This window comes from Hyaena hyaena, unplaced genomic scaffold, assembly GCF_003009895.1.
Source record: "Hyaena hyaena isolate Hyena2069 unplaced genomic scaffold, ASM300989v1 scaffold_321, whole genome shotgun sequence".
Classification (NCBI taxonomy): Eukaryota; Metazoa; Chordata; class Mammalia; order Carnivora; family Hyaenidae; genus Hyaena; species Hyaena hyaena.
In genome coordinates this window covers 1416664-1437821 of record NW_024080953.1, presented here as the reverse complement: position 1 = coordinate 1437821, position 21158 = coordinate 1416664, and the positions used below count along the sequence as shown (strand labels likewise).

At 41.2% G+C, this 21158-nt stretch overlaps 1 protein-coding gene across 2 annotated transcripts in view; it reads right to left on the bottom strand.

Moving 5' to 3' along the window:
* The window catches only part of GPR156 (G protein-coupled receptor 156), a 106956-nt gene extending 87619 nt beyond the window's left edge, over nucleotides 1–19337 (bottom strand). For both annotated transcript variants that reach the window (XM_039248874.1, XM_039248875.1), the window contains exon 1: nucleotides 19238–19337. The gene's annotated coding sequence lies outside the window, so the exon portion shown is untranslated. The remainder of the gene's footprint in view (nucleotides 1–19237) is intronic.
* Nucleotides 19338–21158: the final 1821 nt, after the last annotated feature.

Genomic DNA, 21158 nt, shown 5'->3' with positions numbered 1-21158 from the left:
GATTAAAAGCTTCTGCACGGCCAAGGAAACAATCCATAAAACTAACAGGTAACATGTCTATTCTTTAATACAATGATCTTTGTCACTTAATTAGAATAGTATTTTTATTTTCAAGATAATTACTGACATAAATGAATTAAATATCTATTATGTTACTATGTTTTATTTATCCAACTTGTCCTATGTTCCTTTTTTTTTTTTTAGTCTCTGATTTTCCTATACATTAGCTTTTCAAAACAGCTCTACTGAGGTACAAATTCCATATAATAATCTGCATATATTTAAAGATGTCAATTTGAGGGGCGCCTGGGTGGCTCAGTCTGTTAAACGTCCAACTTCAGCTCAGGTCATGACCTTATGATTCATGGGTTTGAGCCCTGCATCAGGCTCTGTGCTGATGGCTAGGTCAGAGCCTGGAATCTGCTTCCGATTCTGTGTCTCCCTCTCTCTCTGACCCTCCCCTGCTCATGCTGTCTCTCTCTCACTCTCAGAAATAAATAAAATATTAAAAAAATTTGTTTTCAAAGTGTCAATTTGATAAATTTTGATACACATATTTATACACCTGTAAAACCATTCTTGTATTCAAAATAATGAACAAGTAGGAATAGTCCCAACTTTGTTCTTTTTTTTTTTTTTTATAGATGAATTAGGGGGAAAACCAACATATTAACAATATTAAGCCTCTAACCCATTGTCTTAGTCAGCTTAACTGGTACAACAAAATACCATAGACTGGATGGCTTATAAACAACAGAAATTTTTTCTCATAGTTCTGGAGGCTAGAAGTCCAAATCATGGTACCAAAATGGTTGAATTCTGGTGAAAGCCCTCTTCTAGTTTGCAGATGGCTGACTTATTGTTGAATCCTCACATTATTTTGTTAATGTTTATTTATTCTTAAGAGAGAGAGAGAGAGAGAGCATGAGCAGGGAAGGGGCAGAGCGAGAGGGAGACACAGAATCCAAATCAAGCTCCAGGCTCTGAGATGTCAACAAAGAACTCACCGAGGGGCTCGAACTCATGAACTGTGAGGTAATGACCTGAGCTTAAGTCAGACACTTACCTGACTGAGCCACCCAGGCGTCCCCACTAATCCTATTTATAAGGGCTCCATCCTCATAACCTAATTAGCTTCCAAAGGCCCAGCCTCCAAATACCACCACATTAAGGACTAGATTTTAACATATGAATTTTAGGGGTACACGACCATTGAGTTCATAACATCCATGAACAAGATATATTTCTCCATTTATTTAGGTCTTCTTGCTTTAAGAAAGGTTTTGTAGTTTTCAGTGTATAGGTCTTGCATAAGTTTTATCAGATTTAACACTAAGTATTTCATATTTTGAGGCTATTATAATTTTTTACTTTCAATTTTGTTTAACACTATATATAGAGATATATATCTAAATATCTATATATTTACACAATTGATGTTTGTATATTGATACTGTATTTTGTAATCATGCTAAACTAATTTAATAGCTACTAGAATAGCTCTATTGCAGATTCCAGTGAATTTTCTAAATAGATGATCAGGTCACATGCAAACAAAGATGGTTTTACTTCTTCCTTTCTAAACTGGATGCTTTTCATTTATTTATTTATTTTACCTCTATATTATACTGGCTAGGGCTTCCAAACCATGTTTAATAGAATTAGTGAGAGGAGTTATCCTTGTCTTGTTCTCAATCTTAGGGAGAAAGTATTTAGTCTTTTATCATTAAATATATTGATGCAGATTTTCCATAGATTCCCTTTATCAGGTTAAGGAAGTTTTTTGGTTTTGTGTTGTTGTTTTGGTTTTTTTAGGAGACAAGTTTATTGAATACATTGCAAGTGAGCAGTGGCAGAACAGCAAAGGAGAGACTGTCTGTCACCAGGCAGTGGCAGGGGGCCAGAGTTAAGGGGGGGTGGAATTGAGGAAGTATGGGAATATATGGAATTTTCCTTTTTTAGTACCTGTGCCTGGTTGTAAGTAGCCCATTGGTCAGCTAGGCTTATGAATATTTCAGGGTAGATCACCTAATGAGCCTGTTTGCATTCAGCCCAGCAGTCACTGTGGACTCTTTTACCTTACTTGGGTTCCACTGCTCAAGCCTATTGCCTAAAAGCAGCCTCTACATTGCCCTCTGACATACTGACAATGACAAATATTTGGCATTTGGGCAAAGGTCTCATCTTCAGTATCTGCTTCATGCTGGACAGGGGAGGATGTGCTGTCCCCACCTAAACCTGTGGGTCCATCAAGGATTTTGGACAGTTTGAGACCAGAGTATGGTATTATATTAACATGATTATAGGCAATGTGAACGAAATTCCCTGGTGACCAGGTCCATGGGATTTAGGGAGAGGGGACCCGCTGACAGTATGGGCTGCAATCCTTGTTGAATCATCATTCATATATGGAATTGTTGGATTCACTCAGACACGTAGGAACATATTTTACCTGTAGATCAAGATGGTGGCTGGATCTCCAAGAACAAAGGAATAAAGCGGAGGTGGGGCTGGAGAGCAAGTGTGCAAAAGAACCAAGGTGGCTGAGAGTCAACCAGTGTCAGAAAGGATCCCAACTGAGTGCACAATATGTGCAGATTTGCCCTGGGTAAGCTTTCACTGCCAACTGCATGGCATATTGGAAATGGAGACCTCAGGGGAATGGAGTGGGAGGAGAGGAGAAGGCTCCTTTGCCAGGTAGTCTGACCTGTTCACCCTCAGACCTTCAGACCACACTGGGGAACTGCCCTGGCCAGAGATATTCAGGTACTGAGGAGTACCAGAGTTAGACCTCTGAAGGATGGAAAAGAGAAAGGAGAGGGAGGGAAGGATCCTTCCTCCAAATGGCAGGAGGGGAAATCCCTCACTCTTGCGGGCAAGGGCAGTCTGGCTGGTTCCCCTGGGACTTCTGATTCTCACTGATTCTCACCTAAGCCCAATGTTGTCAGTTCCCCAAGGAACACCAGAGTTGTCCACTGAGGGAAAGTCCTGAGAAATTCCCAGAGATTCTTAGGAAAGTCCTAGGCTAGCAGAGTGACCAATATGGGCCCCACCAAATGTAAGGGGCACCTGAACGGGTGGAGGCCAGCAGTGCAGGTGGTGAAAGAATTCACCAATTCACAAAGATGACATAAGTGTATCGAAAACACTACAAGCTAACAGTGGTTAGGACAGAAAAGGAAGAGACCGTCTGTAAGAAAGTTCTTTATTCCTAGTTTGCTGAGACTTTCTTCAATAGATCTGGGCTTTCCCAATGTCTAACATTTCTTTTTCCTTTTAAATTTCTTAAAAAATTTTTTTGTTTATTTATTTTTTAGACAGAGAGAGACAGAGTACGAGCAGGGAAGGAGTAGAGAGAGAGGGAGAGACAGAATCTAAAACAGGCTCCAGGCTCTGAGATGTCAGCACAGAGCCCAATGTGGGGCTCGAATCCACAAACAGCGAGATCATGACCTGAGCTGAAGTCAGATGCTTAACCTACTGAACGACCCATTCACCCCCAATGTCTAATATTTCTTGAATGAACTTTTGTAGTTTGTCTCTTTCAAGGAATTTGTTCATTTGTCTAAGTGGATAGAATTATTAGAATAGTTTTATAATATCTGCAGAATTGATAGTGATGTCACCTCTTTAATTTATAACATGAGTAAATTGTATCTGCTCTCTTTTTATCCTATCTGTCTGACTAGAGGTTTATTGCTTAAATTGATAGTCACAATCAATCAGCATTTGCTTTCATTGATCTCTACTTTTTTTTGTCTGCTTGTTATCTGTTTTATTGATTTCTGCTCTGATATTTTTTACTTTCTTCTCCTTACTTTAGGTCTCATTTGCTCTTTTCTGTTCTAGTTTCTTAGCATGGAAGCTGAGAATATTGATTTGAGACTTCTTTTTTACAAACCCTTAACCACTACAAATTTTCACTTAGGTACTGCTTTTGATATATTACTTTTCATTTTCATTCGGTCCAAAATAATTTCTGATTTCCCTTTTGATTTCTTTTTTGACTCATGAGCGACTCTTTTTTTTTTTTTTTTTTTTTTACAAATAGTTTATTGTCAAGTTGGTTTCCATATAACACTCAGGTTGAGCTACTTTTTAAAAGTTTACTTATTTATTCTGAGAGAGAGTGTGAGTGAGCACGTGCACATGCAGGGGAGGGGCAAAGAGAGAGGGAGAAAGAATCTCAAGCAGGCCTTGTGCTGTCAGCACAGAAGCGGATGCTGGGCTCAAGCTCACAAACGGTCAGATCATGACCTGTGCCAAACCAAGAGTGGGATGCTTAATTGACTAAGCCACCCAGGTGCTCTGACCAACTCATGAGTTATTTTGAAGTACATTGCTTATTTTCCAAATATTTGAAGATTTCTGTTATTGATTTCTTTTTTTTAAATGTCTATTTACTTATTTTGAGAGAGCACAAGTGGGAGAAGGGCAGAGAAAGAGGGAGAGAGAAAACCACAAGCAGGTTCTGCGCTGTCCACACAGAGCCCAACACAGGGCTTGATCTCATGAACTATGAGAATGATATCATAACCTGAGCCAAGATCATAACCTGAGCCAAGATCAAGAGTCAGATGCTGAACCGACTGAGCCACCCCTATTATTGATTTCTTAACTAATTGTATAGTGATCAAGAACATACTTTGTAAGACTTGAATCCTTTTAATGTACTGAGAATTATTCTGGGGCCCAGAATATGGCTATCTAAATGTTCCACACGTACTTGAAAGGAATAGATATTTTGCTATTGATAGGTATAGTGCTCTATGAAGATCAATGAGGTCAAATTGATTCTGTTAGCTCCTTCTTCCATATCTAATTATTTTCTGTCCTCTAGTTATATCCATTACTGATGAAAAGCTAACGAAATTTTGGACTACAATTATGGATTTGTCAATTGCTCCTTGAAGTCATATCAATTTCTACTTCATGTATTTTGAAGTTATTAGATGCATAAATATTTAATATTGTTATGTCTCCTTGATGAATTGACTACCTTATCACTATGAATTTATTTTCTTTATCTATAGTAAGATCCTTTCCTCTGCAATCTAATATTGCTTTTCAGGTATATTTTTATTTTTTTCCCTACAGTTTATTTATTTATCTGTCAGCACAGAGCCTGAGGCAGGGCTGAATTCCACGAACTGTGATATCAAGAGTTGGATGATGGGGCACCTGGGTGGCTCAGTTGGTTAAGCATCTGACTTCAGCTCAGGTCATGATCTCACGGTTCATGGGTTCGAGCCCCGTGTTGGGCTCTGTGCTGACAGCTAGCTCAGAGCCTGGAGCCTGTTTCAGATTCTGTATCTCCCTTTCTCTCCGACCCTCCTCTGCTCACACTGTCTCTCTCTCTCTCTCTCAGAAATAAATAAAACATTTTTAAAAGTTAAAAATAAAAAGAGTTGGATGCTTAACCAACCAAGCCACCCAGGCAACCTTCAGATATATTTTGATTATTAGTGTGTTAGCATAGTAAATCTTTTCCATTCTTTAATTCATTTGTGTCATAATATATGAAATGTGTTTCTTATACATAGTATATTGTTGGCTTTGCTTTCTTTTTTAAAATCCTATTTGGCAGTTTCTGTCTGTTAGTTAAGGTGTTGAGATTATTTACATCTAAAGTAGTTATTGGTATATCTAAGTGTATTTATTATGTTGCTATTGTCTTTTATTTGTCTTATCTATTCCTTGCTCCCTTTTTCCTCTTCTGATTTCTCATAAGCAAATTGAGTGTTTTTATGACTCTACTTTATCTCTTTGTTGGCTTACTAGCTATGTTTCTTTGTTTTATTTTCTTTGTTATTGTCTTTGTGCTTACATATATATCTTAGTTTGTCACAATCTATCTTCAGTGATACCATACTACTTCACATGTAGTGTAACAATATACTTCCATATTGCCTTTCAGTCTTTGTGCTCATTGACACATTTCCTTTTACATATGTTATAAACCCCATGTTATTCTTTATTTTTATTTAAACTGACAATTATATTTAAGAGAGGTTTAAATCTTAAGACAAATCTTTATATAGTTATCATATCTGACACTCTTTTTTGGCAGGGGGTATAGATTTTTATTGCCTATTGATACCATTTTCTTTTTCTTGGAAGAACTTCCTTTAACATTTCTTATACTGCACATCTGTCAGTGATTAATTCTTTCAGCTTTTATATGTCTGCGAAAGTATTTATTTTGCCTTTGTATCTTTGCCTTTCAAAGTATCTTTGAAAGATATTTTCACTGGGCATAGAATTCTAGGTTGGAAATGTTTGGGTTTTTCCCCAGTACTTTAAAGATGTTGTTCCACTGTCTTTTTGCTTGCATTGTTTCTGATAGAGAAATCACTGCCATCCTCATCTTTGTTGAAAATGTCTCACTCACTATCTCTTCAAATATTTTACTATGCCCTCACAGCTTCCAATTACACATAATAATAATTTCTTATTCCTCTAAATATTCTTGAGCTTTGTTCTGGGGCATAAATTAGTTGAGAATAATTTGGCCCTTTAGGGTCTTCTTTTAAGGTGTTAAGCAGAATCAGAGTAGTGCTCAATGTAGGGCTAACTATTCCCCTCTGCTAAAGCATCATCTCTCAGAGCACACTACCCAATACTCTGAGTTATTAGCTTTTCTGGTATGACCAGTGGGAACAGGCACTATTCATAGCCCTGTGTGAGCAGCAAGTACTATTCCTCCTAATCCTGAGTGGTTCTTTTTCTCTCTCAAGGTAGCTTCCTTGCAGGCATGTGCTAACCAGTACTCAGTTTCATACTTGGTGTACTCCTGCAAGGATCTCTGAAATTCTCTGTTTACTCTCCACTTTGATACTCGGTCCTGTAAAATCCAGCTGCCTTGGTCTCCCTGGACTTGAAACTATCTTCTCAACTCAAGGAGTCTGCATTCTCTCTTTGTGTGCCATATTCTGGAAAATGTTTATTTTAGTATGCCTGCTTTTATTTTGTTTCATTGAATATCAGAAACCATATAATAAAAATATAGTAGTTCTGGGTCATTTTCTTTTCTCTAATGAATATGTTGTTTAGCTTCTGCTAACATACTAGAATAAAAACATATTACTTTAATCCAACCAGTAACTGATCTGATTGGGAATTAGATTTCAATTTCAATAAGACCAGGTCTATTTCTGGGCTAACTTCTCAGATATAGTCTGTTAGGAGTCCCAACTGAAAGCTTAGGATTTTTGTATTAGTCAGGGTCCTCCAGAGAAGCAGAACAAATATTTTATATATAAGTAAAAGAGATTTATTATAAGGTTCTGAGTCATGCAATTAAGGAGACTGAGAAATTCTGTGATCAGCTGTCTGCAAGCTGGAGACCCAGAAAAGCTAGTAGATAGTTCGAAGTCCTGCAAGCCATAGAAGCTAATAGTATACATGCTGGTCCAAGTGTGAAAGGCCTGAGAACCAAGAGTGCCAAGGACAGGAGAAAATCAATGTCCCAGGTCAAACTGTCAAGCAGAGAAATTTCAACCTTCCTCTACCATTTTGTTCCACTCAGACCCTCAGTGAATTGGATGATCCTCACCGATATTGGGTGATCCTCCCCATTCTGCTTTACTCAGTAGACCAATGCAAATGCTAATCTCTTCTGGAAACACTCTCACAGATATACCTCAACATGTTTAACTAGATATCTGGGTATCCTGTGAGTTATTGAAACAGATATGAAAGTCACCATCACAGTGCTTTTCAGGCCCTTCCACCTTGGTGGACCACACTCTAATTTTTATCTCCCCAGCACAGTAAGACTGCAAGTACCTCTGATTAGTTTCTTGGCTTTTTTAGCAGGTGCTTTCTGTTTGGCTTTTTTACCTTTTGGTCTGTGTTACTTATAACTAGAAAGCACCTTGACAGGAAAATTGCCCAGATCATTGGGCTGATTCTCGGTCTCTTTTCTTTTCATAATCAGGCCTATCATGTCCTTGCCCACTTAGTAACCTAGAACTCCATTTTCCCCCCTTCCCGGCCCTTTAAAACTGTAGAATGTTCTGGGCTCAGCTTTTCTGACTCTTAGCAGTTGCTTTTTGCTTGGGTTCTTAGCTTCTCCTCACCTACTACTTAGGAAAATGTCTCAAGGGAAAAGCAACCTAGTATCCAGGGCACTATGTTTCTCTTTATGAGGTCTTAGCTCTCAAGTTCTGGCTGCCTTAGTGGGCCTCTTATGCCCTCAAATAATTTTCTTTAAGTTTATTTACTTATTTTGAGAGAAAGAGAGAGAGAGAGTGCCCACGTGAGAGCAAGCATGCACATAGTAGGGGAGGGGCAAAGAGAGGGGAAGAGAGGTTCCCAAGCAGCTTCTATGCTGACAGCACAGATCCTGACACAGAACTAGAACTCATGAACCATGAAATCATGACATGAGCCCAAATCAAGAGTTGGATGCTTAACCAACTGATCCATCCAGGTGCCTGCTCTCAAATAAATTTTTTAAATCTAGTTTTTTTTAGGGGCGCCTGGGTAGCTCACTGATTGAGCATCCAACTTCGTCTTGAGTCATGAACTCAACGGTTTGTGGGTTTGAGCCCTGAATCTGGCTCTGTGCTGACAGTTCAAAGACTGGAACCTGCTTTAGATTCTGTGTCCCCGTCTCTCTCTGTTGCTCCCATGCTTGCTCTCTCTCTCTCTCCAAAATAAATAAAGATTTTAAAATGTTAAAATAAAATAAAATAAAATAAAATAAAATAAAAAAATAAAATCTAGTTTTTCTAGATGTCCTCTAGAGGAGCAATGGTGTACTACTATGTAGCTCATCAGAGCCAGATGCAGATGCTTAATGTCTTGTAATGTGTTTAACCTTAAAATATTTTTACTGACAAGACCAAACTGTTTAAAGATAATCTTTACAGACATAAATGACAGTGCAAACACTATAAGATATAACTATCCTTACTATTAACTATGAAACCATTTAAGAGACATTACAGAATTCCTAAGTTATAAAAGACAAACCTATTACGGGGACTGATTTTACTATCATTATTACTGGTCAGTGTGTATTTGAAAATTAAAAGTTTCTATAAAAGTATGTATTAACACAAAGGCTAATGTTTATTCTACAGGTTCATACATGCCCAAACTAAAGGTAAAATTTCTCCTTAGAAATTAATTGCAACAACTTTTGTTCCGGTTTTCTTTTCTTTCTTTAGTTTTCAGTTTAGGGCATAGAAATCCATTTCAAAGCTACTGAGTAAAAGTTGCAGCGTGTGTCACAGGTGCCATTGGCAAAATGTTTGCTACAAAACTTAATTTCTTTCCCTCTATTTGCTGTTTGCATTCTAAACACAGACTCACAACTGGGTTTCTAATAAGAATTAGAGATCCCACAATAGCTAAAACATGGAAAGAGCCTAAGTGTCCATCAACAGATGAATGGATCAAGAAGATGTGGTTTATCTATACCATGGAATACTACATGGCAATGAGAAACAATGAAATCTGGCCATGTGTAGCAACATGGATGGACCTTGAGGGTGTTATGCTGAGCGAAATAAGTCAGGCAGAGAAAGACAAATACCATATGTTTGCACGTATAGGAGGATTAGGAGGAACTTGACGGAGGAACAAGGGGGAGAAGAAGGGCGGAAATGGTGGGGGAAAGGGAGAGAGGCAAACCATGAGAGACTCTTGAATGCTGACAAAAACTGAGGACTGATGGATGTGGGGGGGAGGGGGGGATGGGCATGGAGGAGGGCACTTTGGGGATGAGCACTGAGTGTTATGTAGAAACTAATTTGACAATAAACTATTTGTAAAAAAAAAAAATAAAAAAAAATAAATAAATCTTAAAAAAATTAAAAAAAAAAAAAAAGAATTAGAGATCACAAATTTCTATAAAGTATCTATGAACTCCTAGGTCCCTGGTCACACAGCAGTTTTTAACTGAGATTTTTAAAATCTCATTTACTTCTTACTATTTTGTTAGTTCACATTTTCATATTTCACTTGTGTGTACTCACCAGCTTCCCTTAGTGCTTCTCTGATATTTTCTCCAGCCCTGGTGTGTTGGGAATCCCACTCCTCTCTGCTCTGTGGACCAGATTAAAGTTTTAGATGCAAAAAAGAACAAAACTAAAAATGAAAGCCAAGTAGTGCTGGGAAGTTCGCTCCTAATACCAGGTTTGTTAAAAAACCATTTGTTTAAAAATGTTCGCATCTGTTGCCTGGCACTGATCCTTAAGCTCCAAGCCCCCTACCTTCTTAACTAATTATCCTCATGTCAAGTAATCAGTTGTAGTTGATTGACTATATACTCATAAAACTCCCCAAATCTCAAATCCCTCAAAATAGAGGGAGACAACTGTGATAGAATTGAAGAACTTTTCTCAATTCCACTATTAAAGAAAAGGCATAAAGAAAAGAACATGGCAGATACGGTATTGTAAGAAAGCATCATAACAGCCTATTTTCTATGAAAGCCACCCTCCACCCCAACCCTGCAATTGATCATGTTGTTTCTACCACATATGAAGACCATGTATAATTCCACAGCATGGAATAAATGAGCAAGGGGAACTGTGAACAGTCTGGCCAACCAGAAGCAATAGAGACACAATGCAGCCAAGACATTACAGACCCCATTTCCCACTGAGCTAATATAATCCACACTTGGCAAGGAGGAATTCTCACTGCAGGGTTCTCTTGCCTAAATACACAGGCTTCCCTGGAGAAAGGCAGTGGGAGAGGGGCGGGAAAGACAAAAGAAGAGAGGCAAATAACTGCTGTAGGGGAGCCCCACAATGAAAAGTAGAATTGTGTGTATTCCCTTTGACCCAGAAAAGCCAGTTTGGGGAATCTTCTTATGGAAATGGAAACCAAAGTGTGAGGATAAATGTAAAATGTTTACTGTAGCATAATGTTTTGCGTGTGTGTATACATATATATATCAATACATATACATATATATGTAAAACAACTGGAGGAAAAACTGGAATATCTCTCAATACAGAAATAATGGGAAAATTATGGAATGTCTACAAAGGAATATTAAGTAGCTCTTAAAAACAAGAAATTGGGGGGGGGGGCCTGGGGGCTCAGTCAGTTAAGTGACCGACTCTTGACTTAGCTCAAGTCATGATCTCATGATTTGTGAGATCAAGCCCTGCATGGGGCTCCGTGCTGATGGCACAGAGCCTGCTTGGTATTCTCTCTTTCCGTCTCTCTCTGCCCCTCTCCAGCTCATTCTCTCTCTCTCTCAAAATAAATAAACATTAAAAAAAGAAATTGGATCAATTAAATTTATTTACCTAGAATAATGTACATAATATGACAAATTAAATCAAACAACAGAGTAACTGGTATAATATGATCTCATTTATATATGAAATAGAAAATAACTCTACATGTTTGTTTGAACATAGAAAAGGCATGAAGGAATTCACACTTAACTTTTAAGAGTGGTTTTGTCAAGAAGATGGAGGAGAAAGCAGGTAGAGGTTAACATCTTCTTTATAGACTACTGTCTTCCTAGATTTGTTACAATGACTATGTATTGCTTTTATAATTTAAAAATGTAATAAATTTAAAATATGAAAAAGATTTATTGACTTTATAATTACAAGTAATGCCAGACCTCAAGTTTAGTGGGATGTGTAGTTCTTTGGCATTTGCTTTAAATGGATCCTGGTGGGTAGAGGTAAATAGTGATTTCTGCTGTAGAAGAGAAGCCTCACCTTGTGTCCCTCTACAACAGCCAATTAAAGTACAATTTGACAGTGCTTCTGGAGAAAGCTGGTGGTTGTGAAATGAAAACTACATCTACCTCTCCAAAGCCTCAGCTACAGAGCTTCCCAAAGGGCCGCCTGAGCCAGTGAGCAGCCGGCAGACGCATGGATGAGAATAGAACAAGCTTTTGTCTAGAAAAATCCCACTACTCCAACTACTGACAGCCTTTGTTAGCTCCTGTTCCATGCTTCAGAGATGAGATGCATAAGGCTGGCCCAGGCTCTGCAGGGATAAATATTAAATAAATAAATTAAACTCTGTGGGAACGATGCTGCCGCCCAGTTTGAAGTGTTCTGTGTTAGCACTTTGGTGGAAGATTCTTTGAGGACCACTGGAAGTCAGTTGTAGGCTTTCCAATTGCTACCCACAGGATAGCTTTAAGGCCCTGGAGAAGTGGTACTTGGCTCAGTATTTGGAATTTGGTTTCACGTTAATAGAAGCTTGCAGATCGTCGGGCGGCAATAGATATGTGATATTCAATAATAAAGAAAATAATGTGCAGAAGCTAGCAGCCTGTGAAGAATCAACCTTTTTGATCACTCATTCATCTTTCAACATCTTTTTTCTCTTCTGTACAATCCTACTGTCCTCTATCCATGACTCTTCCTATCTCCCTACTTAACCTCTTTAACAGATCTTTTATTCAGTGTTTTCGTGACTATCATAGAAATGCTAGGATGTTCATGGAAAATATGATTAAGCCTTTGTTTTTTAAATGTTTACTCACTTTTTGAGAGAGAGAGAGACAGACAGACAGACAGACAGAACATGAATGGGGAAGAGGCAGAGAGAGAGGGAGACCCAGAATCCAAAGCAGGCTCCAGGCTCAGAGCTGTCAGCACAGAGACCGAAGTAGGGCTCGAACCCACAAACTGTGAGATCATGACCTGAGCCGAAGTCAGATGCTTAACTGACTGAGCCACCCAGGTGCCCCTGATGAAGTTGTTTTTTTTTTTTTAAGTAATCATTTATAATCCTACTGCTGATAATATTTGGAATCATTTCTTTTTGTCTTTATACTTACTTTTCAGTAAGGTCTTACTTACTTTTCAAAGCAGGTCTCTGTGTATGTAGCTTTGCAAGTGTAGATGAATGTCTCACATATATACCTAATATTACAAATGAGAGAATATGTGGAAGTGGAGAAGGGGTTTGGACAGGGTGTTACTGTTTTCATCTGCACAGTTGTGGTGTGGTTATGTGTTCTGATGTGTCAAGCCAGTATTAATATTCCCCAGACTGATTGTGACGTCAGCCTTCACGTCTCAGCCATTCTTTCTCCTTACAGCTGCCTTGGAAGTCAGCAACATTTGCATGTCAAGACCCCCATGGGTAGTTATTCAAACTCCTTTCATCCTAGTATTCACTTACAGATAATTGGGTGCCTAGGATCCCAGCAGGCCACTATTCTCTTCCCTTCCCTGTCTGTTGATATTATCTTCCCTGTCCCCTCTTTACTCCATCTTCTAGATTTACCCTACGAGTATCCAAAAGCAGGCTGCAATCATGAGCCTGGGCACAATCAGAGAATCATCAAAATGTCCATTTGGAAAAGATACTCAATTAAGCATGCATTCTGTTCATGTGTTCAGAGTACTTACGACAGCTACTGTGGCCTTTGGGAGACTCCATTTCATGCAGAAAACCAGGAATTCTTAGATTAGAGGCAAGAAGGACCTTGTTGGTCTGGAATCTTGCTAGACCATACTTTAGACCCTTACCACACCGTCAGTTCAGCCCACATCTTCAGGCCCTTACCATTTTCCTAGTTAAGATATTTGTTTCTGTCTTCTCTCTCAAGGTCTCCCCAGTTACCCTTGGAGAATCAGGATGGAAAGGTGGCAGTGCCAACTAACAGTCTGACATTCCAGCACACAAAGATGGCAGTGGGAAAGCCCAGAGCACTCTTTCCTGGGTGTTCCCATTGTCATTCCGGAACAGGCACCCATGGCAGCAAGAAAGCAATTTCAACCAACAAAGCCCTAGACAGAATCATGAAGGCCCTCTGAGAGGCCCTCCCATGCTATTCCTTGTCCTCATACCAAGAAATCACTTCTCTCCATCAGAACTCCTAAGCTTCTGCTAATCTATATCTATGCAAATATCCTCACTGCAGCACTAAACACTGAATTTCTTAGAGCCAACTATTCCACAAAGATCCCTTCCTTATCACAAACATCATAAAGTACAGATGCTGATAGGCTTAACACCTCTCCCCATTTCCTCCCTACTTCATTATGAGCTAAAAAGTAAACATCCTGGGACACTTTTGAATAAGAACTTGCAATATGAAGAGAGAACATGTGTGGAAGGGGGCCAAGCAATCCTGTCTATAGGTTATCAAGTTGCATGACCTTAGCCTTCTACTAGCAGTTGCCTCTTTCTAGTCACTGCCCAGTAGCCTGGACAAAGCAGGCCTGATTTCTCCAGTGATGGTCTGCCAGCCTCACTGCTTAGTTCTCTGTTGCTTGGCAACCCACATCTGAAGTATACTGACCCAGATTTGGGTTCAGGTAATAAAGGGGTACTTACACCCTCTCAACTCCCCCTACTGAAGCAAAGTAGCCATGGAGAAGAACAGAGGATATAGCACACAGTCTATGAATTCAATCTGACTTGGCACATTCTGAGTATATGCTATGCTGGTCAAGTAGGTGGTTAATGAGACATGTTTCTGGTCAATCCTAGGAAAATATCGAATGAATCTGCCCTCCCTCTCATTTACCTCCTTTATTTTTTTTTTATTTATTTTTTCATTTACCTCCTTTAGAATACATCACACAGTCTCTAGACTGGACTGGACACAGCAAAATATTCTGGAAGCACCTTGGGCATAAACAGATCTCAAGGCCTTGCTTGGGCTGGTTGCACCTCCCAGGAATTGCTCAAATTTTGGTGAGTCTTTGGTCAAAAGTTACACGGTTCTCTACAACAAACAGACTAAAGTCCACACTCATGTGTTCTTGACAAGCTGGCCTATATCTCTCCTGCTTTATCTCTTACTGAAAACTGTCCTGACGTGACCTTCTCCACCTCTTCACCTTACTCAAGTCACACCAGCACTTTGGCCCTAACTCAAATACACACTGAAGTTATTCTTCCAGGCAATGCTCTTCCACATCACAGTTGCCAGTCAAAGTGCCACACCTCCTCCAGAACTCTACTCAAAAGACACTTCTTCCTTGGAGGAAAATAAGAATCTCCCCCTAGAATAGCTAGCTCTCTGCTTTCCACCTGTAAACCCTGACTAGCCTCCACCCCTTCTTCCGTAGTTTCATAATAGGTGTGATAATTATAGTACTCAGTATAGTTGCTGTGTATAGGCCTTGTCTACATCAGTGTCAAAGGGACTCTGTTTTTTACAGGCTGGTTCCTTTGTGTTTCTATTTGAAATGAATGCATCTGAACTTCATTAATCCCTCCTCACTCTAACAGGTTCTTTCCCACAATCCCCACTGGATTCCCACCTTTAGCAGTGCTATGTTAACAGGCCGTTCTGTTTTCAATCAATTTTTTTCAACGTGCAATCTTTCTCCTGATCCGGACACTATTAATGCACATTTTTCTGTTTGCTCATCCTCCCCCACCTCTACAAAGCAGGGTAAACTGCAAGGTGGGGTTCAAGAACACAAATATTCTCTGGCTATATCATCTATCTGAGTACCTCATGATTATGCAAGTGCCTCAGAAAAACACCTTGAGAAGTCTAGATGGAAACCAATGCCCCATGGAAACACATAAATATTTTATCAGTCTCTGAACAAGACTCTTGCTCATAAATATTTAAACTCCTTGATTGCATAATGTTAAGCAGCTGATGAGAGTCAAATTGTACTGGGGTGGGGAGCTGAGAGGAGGAAAAGAGCACAGCAGCAATGGCAGCAGGCATTCTACAGAGTCTCTTTTAAGGATCTAAAAACACTGAATATGTTCCTGAGGTCTCCCCAATTTGCATGGACATTCATTTTCTAAGTTATCTTTCTCTGAAATAGGAAGCAGGTCAGTGCCCAATGGAGCTGTCTAGAGAAGGCACTCACTATGCTGCAGGCAGGCTGTTACATTAGTCACAGCCCCTATAACCTTGCCTTATTTCTCTCAGCACTAGTGGCACAGAGATTTTCAAATAAAGTACATAGGACTCAAGATGAGCCAGATCCTGTAAGAATGGCAGCTTTATTAAAAATAGATCCAAATTGGAAACAACCTAAGTGCCCATCAGTAGGAGAATGGATAAGCACATGGTAGATATTCATATAATGGAATATTATCTTGGAATAAAAAGAGATGAAACACTGATATACTCAACAACATGGAGAAATCTCAGACATCATGCTGAGCAAACAGAAGCCAAATGCAAAAGTATATACAATGTGAGTGCATTTATATGGATGTTCAAAAATGCAAAACATCATAATCTATGATAATACAAATCATAACAAAGTTTGCTTCTGGATGGTGGGGATGACCTGAAAGGGGCATGAGGGAAATTTCTGGGACTGAAGTTTTTTGCATCTTGTTTGGAATGTGGGTTTGTCAAAACTGGCCAAGCTTCTAGCACATGCTTCATCTTAGAAGCACTGTGAGGATAAAAGAGCCCACTGATCTCCAAGATCATCACTTATCTATAAAATATTGATTGCCCCCGAACTACCTAAAAGGACTTCTAGTATTTTACCAAGGGTTCTGAAACCTTTATGGGAGATAATGTCTTGTTTGTGTCATTTAATTACTTAATTCAACAATTATTTATTAATTGCTTATAATACGCCAAACAGGAACATAGCCATGAACACAACAAAAAATTTCTTGTCTTTATGGAGCTGACATTTGAGTGGGAGATATTGGACAATTAACAAAGAAACAGATGTACTATATAATGCCAGGTAATGAGAAAGCAATGAAGAAATAAAGCAGGGTCAGAGGACAGAGAGTGCCAATGGGCTGTTTTGGATCAGGTGGTTAGGGAAGGCCTGATCAAAGAGGTCACAGCTGAAAAGAGAATGAATGAATTGAGGACAGAAGCAGTGCAAGTAACTAAAGGAAGAGTGTTCAGGCAGAAGGAAGAGTGAGAAAGGGAAGAGTGATAAGAGTATGAGGTCAAGTCTACGGCCATACCACCCTGAACGCGCCCGATCTCGTCTGATCTCGGAAGCTAAGCAGGGTCGGGCCTGGTTAGTACTTGGATGGAAGAGTATGAGGTCAAACAGGTCAGATCACATAGGACTTTGGTAAACCCTGCAAGAGAGTTGGATTTTATTCAAAGTATTAAGGGTACCATTAGAGAGTGTTAAGCAGGGGACTGATATAATACAACCGATGTTTTAAGAATGGGAAAAAAGAGGAAATGAAGAGATGTGCCCGATTCTTAGGGAAGAGTCAGAAAAAGATCCATATTTTTTCCCTTAAAAATATTAATATCCTTCACACATCTATTTCTTAACCATCTTCTTGATTCAAGCTCTGTCTGGGGCCAGATCACATATTTCTGGATTTCAAACTCTGATTTTCATTAACAAGTTTATATCCCAAGATAGTCATATGTTTATAAAAAGTGAGGTGGGTAACTTTTCCATATGTTGGAAATTTTTTCATAATAGTTGGAAATTTAAAAAACGAGAGGTAGGGATTTGCATCCTTTATTAGGCAAAATTCACCAGCAACTAAATATGAATGTTATAATTCTCAACACCTTTCTGCAAAAAAAAAGGTTCTGATTTTTAACTAAATGTGGAACATTTCTTCCAATTTTCAAATCCAATTCTCTGCCCAAGTCAGTCCGTGTTCCACTGTCTCTGTGGCAAGTCAGAACCTCAGTACTTCTTTCTAATCTCTCCCCCTGCCCCCATTTATTCTCTGAAAACCTACAAGGAAGTGCAATAAAATGTTAATTCATGGGGTGGGAGGGCAGAAAACTCCACTGTGTCCCCCAACACCATCTGGAAATGCCCTTCTGTTCAAACAACAAAAAAGCAAATATTAAAATCCTCAGCAGGAAACAAATAGTAAGCACCTCTTGTCCTCCCCAGAGAATCTCCTTCCCTCAATCGTTGTTCTCCCACTCTTGAGAGCCTAGGCGGCTTCATCCCATTCGCCCTTTAGATCCCCCTGGGCCACAATGCTGCTTTCACGAAGACTTGATGTTCTCTATCCCCAGGCTACCATAACTCTGCCTCTGACTAGGCTCAACTCTAGACTTTATTGGGGACGAGGGAGAAGCTAAAAGCTGGTGGTAGAAGAGAAGGAGAAATATAGGGAGCACTCCAGAGACAGCGGTGGCTCAGAAGTGGAATTAGGCTGCCAAAACGGAGACCAGAGAGCCCTCCATCCCCACACTTCCGGATCCGTAACTCAAGTAAAGCCTGCCAAGGCATTTTATTCTCCAGACTCAAACTGCCTTACACTATATGCAATCACTTCCTCTGCCATTTACCTCCACATGCATTTGCTCCAACTGCAGCAAAGGAAGAAGCTACTGTTTTGCAAGCTCAGCTGCTACTCAGCCTGCGGGGAGGCCTTCTGTACTGAATATTGTCACTGATGGAGAAAAATTAATTTTCCTTTGAGGGCCTTGCTGCCTAATACAACAGGTTTTTTTTAGCTTTTAACCCGCCCCCCCCCCGAATATCTTTCACTTGTACCTAGGGATGCAATAATTTAATGTTATCCACTATATCCTGGCTTAAAGGACCACACCAAGAAAGACATTTCATTACAGGCTAGGATATAATTTGTCTACTATTCTTGCATGCTTGTATCTAGAAAACCAACACAGCACACCATGACCTCTCTCCCCACAGATTTCTGTTCTGAAATGTTAACAAAACTCAAATTTCAAGAAAATCAAGGTTGGTCTTCTGCAGTAGCACGAGTACACTTAGAGATGCACTATTCAAACATCGAGTTCTAACAAGTGGCCTCTAGCTTCTGATAGAGCTAAGTTGGAAGCAGGTGCTTGCGGGGGTAAAAGGATGCTGCAGTTCCAGGGCGACGCTCCTCTGCCCCAACAAGGCAGTATGACAGGCAATAAAACTTTCTCTGTTCGGGGACGTCACACACCCAGTGAGGGAGTCCATCCTACCCGCCAGCCACCATGCACCCTGGGGTGAACGTGCCCCTGAAAGGCAGATTTGGGGACAAGCTGTGGAAAACGGGTCTCAGGTCTCTCAATTTCAGCAGTCTGTCGCTCATTCAACAAAACAGAACAGCCACAGCCCCCCTGCCCACCAAATACCGGTACCTTCCCGTCTCCTCTTAGGAAACTGCCACTGGCATTCCTGAGGACCGACCCCGGCCGGGCTCGCCTCTAGTTCCGAAGATAGTTTCCTATCCTTTTCCAAAGAAACTGCCCAGATTCTGGAAAGGAGAGAAAACCCCGCCCCCTTTCCACTTTTCTTAGGTAAGTGTTTGATGTTTTGTGGATATACAGTGTCTACCGAGAGGTCCTACAAAATCCCGAATTTGGGATCCTCAAGGGCGCGCTGCTCACCTCACCAGGTCTCCGACAGCCGAAAAGCGCCAAGCCCGCGTCTGGCGGCGGGACGCCCGCGGTCCGAGGGTCTCTCGCGGGTTCGCGGGGCTGGAAAGGACCGGGACGGACAGGGGACAGGGCACGGGCAAGGGCAGGCGGCCGCGCCCATCGCCGCGCCGAGGGCCGGGCGTGGAGGCGGCGGGACGGCGGCGCCAGCCTCTGTGGTCGGCGCGGGGCGCGCGCAGCCCTCCCCGGCCGCCTCCGGCCCGGGCGCTGGCGGGGCCGCGCCTCCCGCCCCTCCCCTGGCGCCGCCCCGCGTGGCGCGCCGGACCCGCGCTCGGCCCGCGAGGCCCGCACGGCGGGGACGCGCGAGCCCGCGGACCCCGCGCGCCTCGCTCGGGGCGGGCCCCTGGGTCGGCCGCCCGTTCCGCCGCCCCGTTCTCGCCGCGCCTCTCCGAGAGCTTCGGTTCGCGGAAGCCTTCCCCTTGGCGCCGAGGCGCCGAGGCCTGGCCCCCTGGCCCAAAGTGGAATAAGGCTGGAAGGATTCCACGCAAAAGTTCCTTTTTTTTCTGGGATGGAGTCAGCAAGTAGTGTTCTTATCTTACGCTCTCTACGTTTTCCAAAGTCTTTATGTTGAGTTTGTACGTATTTCATAATCTGAAAGACGTGGTTAGGGGCACCTGGGTGGCTCGGTGGGTTAAGCAGCAGACTTTGGCTCAGGTCATGATCTCACGGTTGGTGGGTTCAAGCCCCGATTCAGGCTCTATGTTGACAGCTCAGAGCCTGGAGCCTGCTTTGGATCCTCTCTCTCTCTCTCTCTCTCTCTCTCTCTCTCTCTCTCTCTCTCTCCATCCCCCTTCCCCATTTGCACTCTTTCTCTCTCTCAAAATAAATACTTAAACATTTTAAAAAACACACAAGGACATTACCTTTTCCAGAAATGTTAAAAAGAAGCCACAAATGAGATGCCCGTCCATTCAAAGATGTGTGAGCCTTCGTGTCTAAGACATCCTGAAGAAGTCATAGGGTGGGAGATCTGGAAAAGGTCTCAGGAATACGCTTAGACTTTTCATATTTTCATTTATTTTGTTTTAAAGTCTCAGACGTATTTATGCTGATTGGGAAACACCACATTTTTACGATTGCCTTGAGGAAACCCTTGGCTGGCCACGGAGTAAGGGAGGAAAGCCAGCTGGGGCCCCTCCCACCCCAGGAAGACGGCAGTGACATTCCTGGATGTCTCATACACTGTGTTACTTACCCCGAAGAATTCTCTTCACAGGAAGGGTTTTACTAAGGGGGGAAATAAGAGGAATAAAAAGGTTAGCCAAGATTATCTCAAGGCAGTGAGCAAAAAGCCAAATTGCCCAAGAGCAAGAATTAGGTCAGAGTTTGTATTCAGGACTTTTTCCAGAGCTCTCATTCTATACCTCCAGATACTTTCATTTGGAACATGAAGAAACTGAGGGGAACTCATCTGATCCTCCTCCTTGGTGTTGCTATATTTAAGAAGGTTTTTGGGTTCCTCTTCTCCTTAGGACAGCTAACTTCAGAGAGCAGAACGAGATCTTTGGTTCTGTGGTTCTACATTGAGGATTTGTCTTTCTGATCTCTGTAGAGCTTTTTTTTTTTCTTAAATATTATTATTTATTTCTAGGAGAGAGAGAGAGACAGGGTGAGCAGGGGAGGGTCAGAGACAGAGGGAGTGACAGACTCTGAAACAGGCTCTAGGCTGTGAGCTGGCAGTCAGCACAGAGCCCGGCGGGGCCCGAACCAACGAACCGCGAGATCATGACCTAAGCGAAAGTCGGGCGCTTAACCCACTAAGCCACCCAGGCGCCCCATCTGTGGAGCTTTTATTTTGAGCTTATTATTCTCACCATCCCGTCTACATTCTACAAGATACTGGAATCTTTCTTTGAATGTGGGTCCCACCTCC